This window comes from Tetrao urogallus (genome assembly GCF_951394365.1).
Source record: "Tetrao urogallus genome assembly, chromosome: Z".
Taxonomy (NCBI): domain Eukaryota; kingdom Metazoa; phylum Chordata; class Aves; order Galliformes; family Phasianidae; genus Tetrao; species Tetrao urogallus.
The window spans coordinates 73,620,502-73,626,197 of NC_136816.1; positions in this window are offsets into that span (position 1 = coordinate 73,620,502).

The following is a 5,696-nucleotide window of genomic DNA, read 5'->3' on the forward strand; positions in this document are numbered from 1 at the left end:
TCTTACCTCTGCTCTTCATCCTTAGAAAATCATGTCATAAAAAATAGGAACAACTGTTAACAGTACTAAGCTTAACATTGTGAACAACTTCATTTCTTCTTTAGACTGAATATAAAATCAATGTTGTAAGTTTAAATGTCACAGACTTACTGTAAAAGCAAACTCGGGTATTTTTTTTCCTCCCCATCAGCCACATTTCACAGTAGACCACATCTGAGTGATCAGAGTCAAGAAGTCCAGCATTAGAACAAGAAAGATACATAACAATCAAGTCTGCTTGCTTGTCTCTTTCATGTGTTATTTTTCTCTGTCTGTTAATATTACCTATCTATGATACGCGCAAAGCCGATGAGTTGTAAAGTCATCTGAAGCATGGTTCTTCATGTCTGACAGTGACGTAATACTGTGACATTTTAGTATATTTCGAATAAAAATCCAGATACACCCAAAGCAGATTTTTAGATCTTGAGAATGTTAGAACTGAAATACTGAAATCTTATCATGTTTTTTGTCTTCTAAGTACATCAAGGAATGCTGGCACTGTAGCAGAGCAAGTATAGATGCCTAATCACTGCAAATTTTAAAAGAATGAAATTATTGAAAGTAGCGAATTATTAAAAGGAATCATCTTCCCTTACAGGATGATTTCTTTATGTATGAGCTCTGACTTAGCCTTCATCAAACACTATGGAGAAGGCTTGAGGTTTCTGATTAGCCTGTCTGACTCCTCTGGAAGTGTTGGTTTCTCCTTTGAAGGTCCAGCAGCTTTCCGTGTCACTGATGGTGCCCCTGTTGTGGTGTATTGTGTTTCAGGTAAGCAAGACCTTCTAATCAGAAAAACCTCGGTGTGTTTTCTTTTCTTCCTCTTTTTGGGGAAAAAAAAAAAAACAAACAGGTAACAGAAGTTTTGTGTAAGTTGTAGCATCTCACTGAATGCAGGAAGTTCAGTTGACTACTCTGAATTTCCCATGCAGTTTCAGTGTTAATTAAATAGCTAATACTTCACCACATCATTTCCTGCATAGTTTCATTGTGCCGTGTCTGCCGTGTTTTGGTGGATGAGGAGATCAGCCACTCTGTTGATGAGGAGATAGGAGTGTGGAGCACTGCTGGAAGCTATATAGAGATGATAGTTACTTACATTTTTGAATATTTGGGGTTGAGCAGTTTGGGGATCTGACATTTTCTGTTTTAGTCTGTATGTTTGTATTAATACTAATGAATTCTTAAAATATTTGCATATTAATATCTCTTCTTCTAATGTATCATTGAAGAGTCTGGTGGACATATACTTACTGGAGCTGGCAAGCTCCAGCTAGAAGTTTGTCTTAAGGATCTGGAAGATCATGCTTTACTCCACTGAAGGTATTCAGCAATTTTTGAGGAATGCAGTATATGGAATATGACTAGATAATAACCTTTGAAAATATAAAATCTGCTGTTGCTGGTTTCCTTAAAGCAACTTCCTTAAAACAACTTGAAACTTCAAAAGAGGACAACTGTATAAGCAGTGACAGGAATTTTTTATGATATTAATCAAAGAGCTTGGAATTAGGATGTAGATTTGAAGATGCAGTAAAACTAACTAGAAACAATGATGGCAACCAGAGATGTGCTGCTGGAAAAGTTTCTCTTGTTGGAGTTAGTAGAATATGTCTGTGCAACCAAGAACACACGGAGAGGAGACCACAAAAGATAGCACTTGTTTTGTTACTGACATACAACCCAAAAAAAGACCACTGTGGGATAAAAGGGACTGAAGAATTCTGATTTTATCAGCTCAAAGTTTTTTCCCCTTGTCTCTTCCCATCTTCAGATCATTTTGAAGTTGACTGTTTTTCTGGCCCTCAACTCAATGGCCTTTCCTGCCAGCAGAGGATGCCAAAAGAACACGTGGCACCTGCAGATTAAGACTCCAGTGTTGAACTGGCTCTGTACCCATTGTTTTGAATCAAGATCTTCCTCTGAGGCAGGAATTAATCTCTGGATAAAAGAACTCGTTTGCCGAGGCAGCACGTGGGATAATTTGGTATTTGTTGGAATGCTGTAAGAGAAGGATGGAGAATGGGCCTGAACAGCTTAGATGGCTTTCCATGTCCTCACCATTGGAACAGTACCTGGCCCTTCTTGCATTGCCACCAAACCGCCTTATAAGTGTGGTGCAGAGCCCTTCCTCTGGTCTTGTTTTTTTGTGTGTCTTCCTTTCTCCCAATTATAAAAATCTTCAAGAGCATTCTGTAACAGCAAAGGAAACCTAATGCCACCTAAATGCCTCTTTTTGTGTCTCTCCAATCTGTTAGCTTCAGCTGATGCTTCCTTCATATCAGAAATGAGCACGAACCACTGATCTTTATGCACTGGATTGCTGTGGTTTTATTTTCAGCCCTCAGTTGTATTCCTCCTGATACACTGCTGCCTCTTCTCTTCGCATCTTGCATGGAAGCCAGCTTAGGGCTTTGACCAGCTGTATTCTTCTCTGAACCTTTTCCCAGTTTTGCAGAAACTGCTGCAGTAAAAAGAAAACCACGGCTGCACTCCGCATTCAAGGTGCAGGCTTTCACTGTTCATGTTTTGTTCTATGTGCGTTACCTTTGACTGCGTCTGGACACGGAACGCTCTCGTACTGCTTGCTGTAATGCTAGGACTTCACAGGGAGTGGTAGTGATCAGGCCTCGTTACATGTGAAACATAATCTACCCGTACACTCTTTAATCACGCAAACTGTCTTTCATGTGCTATTCTATTGCCTGCTTTTGGTCACACCAAGTCCTTCTGCAATTTTGCAGAACTGGTCTCATTTTTACCTGCCTGAAATAGTTGCTAGGAAAGCAGCAGTTTGCCAACACTGCCTTATTCAGGTTCTGACAGAGTTAGGGTGCAGAACTTCACAATAAGCCGTAACTTTTCTACTGCTTAGCCATCCCCTTCTTTTCTTTTTCCTTTCCCATTACGTTTTACCACTGACTTGAGATCTGACATTGGTGGCCAGGCTTTTCCACAGCTAATCTCTGGTATTTTGCCTGGAAATTCCTACCATGGCTGAAAGACGTAAGTGCACAGGCTTGAAGGAGGGCATTCCACCTCCAGAGAACTTTGTAGATTAGCTGTAGTCACGTGTTTCATGTGGGGGGACATGCTGGAATCGCTCTGGGACCCCCAGTCTCCATCCACCATTCCTGCAGGGCTTTTTACATCATCTTTACATCCCTTCAGCCAGTTCAGTGATCTCACACCTCACCTCACGATTAAGACCACAAACAGCACCAGCAGTAAGTTTTAAGCAGTTTATTCACAAGGGCTCTCGAGCCTCCCCCCACTCCTAGCTCATTTACTGTGCAATTGTGATGCAGAGAGCACCGACCAGCTGCAAGCCATTAAAAAACACTTCATGAGCAGCGTGGCTTTATTAGAAATAAATCATGCTAAAAACTGATCCTTAACAGATACAAAAAATTAACAGGTAAGGAAAGGAGAAGAAAATGGGCGTAATATTAAGACCAATGGGTGAATTGAGGATTGGTGTGAAAGACGATACAAAAAAGCAATGAAAAACAGCAGTGCGGCATTAAAGATGAGAGTAAGAGCAGACGAGGTACAGTACATCCTGCTTCAACATTTCTTATCCATATGCTTAGTTCAAATACTGTAACAGTACTGAAAGGCAAAAAAGCACCAGACATTTGTTGAGAGAAAGCAAGCGTGAAACAAAATTAGGAAAAAATGAATGCTGGAAGTAGGGAAAGAGTAATCTCAAATACAGTTACTCAACAGAGAAACAACACTTGGAAAAGTTGCTATGTCAACATATACAGACAATACCATTATTCCAGCAGTACGGAAATGATTTTCCTGGTCTGTAACCTCTTCCACGTACGGCACTGCCTGCGTTATCCCCAGAAACGTGCAGGGCCGTGCCCCACACGCTGAACAAGGCAGCACAGCAGAAGAGGAGGTTATTTCCATCCGGTAACGTGCCTTCTGGTCATGGCAGTTCTACGGTGGGACAAAGCATCATTCAGCTGTGAACATACGAGGGCTGCTCCAAAAGTAATGCCTCCTATTTCACAACGTCAGCCCACGAAGTCCAAGGCAGATGATGGTGACAAGTAGACGCTGGACTTTCCCACCAATATTCCATTTTGTCACCACGCAACAGATGGCAGCAAAGGGTCAGTCCAACAGAATGGCATTTGACAGGGAAGTGTTTATGAAGCAAAGGTGTGGAACTGAATTCTTACGTGTTAAAAAAAAAGACACCCACTGATGTTCATTTATGAGCACAGCATACAGGCACTCGTTCATCACTGGTGAAAATACAGAGCTAACTAACAGAAGTGACTGCTGAAAAAGTGTTTTGTAGCTGAGACCATGCTCTGTTCAAATAGCGTAACTGTGTCTTCATATCTGTTCTCATTTCCATGGAAATAAGTAGGAAGCATTACTTTCAGAGCAACCTCTGTAGTTCGAGTCAAGTGGGAGCAGTATGCAGCTACAGCTGTTTTGCTCCAAGAAAGAATACTTACACCATGGCAAGCCAGACTGCAGTATGCCCAAGCAGAATGCAGCCAAAGTGGCAAAGGTGTGGGCAAGGCAGCCCACAAAACAATTTTGCACTGGAGAAATCAGCAATGTGCTCTCTCCTTACAAGTGCCATAGGAAGCAGACACCTCACTGGTGCATTTAGGGCAGAGCTGGTGGTGGCAGAGAAAGACAGCAGGTACTTTAAAGCAAGGAAGAACTTTGTCATCTCTTGAAGTTATCAGATCAGAAACTCAGCTATGTCCCAACTGTGCATAGGTTTGGGGTTTTGGTGGTGGGAGAAGTGTCCCACTCTAACATGGCAGCACAGAGAGGTTGTACAATGCAAGGTTTGCATAGATAGCTTGCCCATCCCCAGCTCAAAAAAACATGAAGAAGTCACAGTCAGGAGTGTTAAGTTTGTGAAGAACGTGAAATCTAAAGAAAAAAAACTCCACTTACAGCCCCTTCCCATCCATCCCAGGCAAGGGAAAAGTGGGGTCACAAAACATGGAAGTGAAGTCATGGCTATTTCACAAAGCTTCATTGTCTTAAATGAAGTTCATTACCGGCCCCAGTGAAAATATTAAAAATTCACCATCTACCTTTGCACCATTTTCCAGGTGGTTGTTTTTTTTTTTTTTTTTAGAGTGGTTAAGTGCCTTTTTTATTTTAAAAAAAAAAAAAAGTTTGTTTTTACATTATTGCTGTTTTACAACAAATCATAGAATCACAAGGGTTGGAAGGGACCTTGAGATCAGTTAATCCAACCCCCTGCTAAAGCAGTTCCCTACAGAAAGTCAAGCAGGAATGCATCCAGGCAGGCCTTGAGTATCTCTAGAGAAGGAGATTCCATCACCTGTCTGGGCTGCCTGTACTCTTTCATCCTCAAAATAAAACATTTGTTGTATTCATCCAACAACATGTCAGTTTCCCCAGAACAATGCAGAAGCACAAAACGCATGTTCTGAAGGGGCCTTTCCTATACCAACTATTTAATAAACAAGGAAAAAAAAAAAGTTCTATCACTTCTGTCCCTACTGTAAATGATTACTTCATTTTCCAGAAGGCAGATCCTTTCAATAAATATCAGAGTAACCTCGGAGATGCTGAAGTTCCAGAGATACAAGCAGCAGCTGTGTGCAATTTCTCCTGGAGTTCCAATGCTGCCTCTTGTT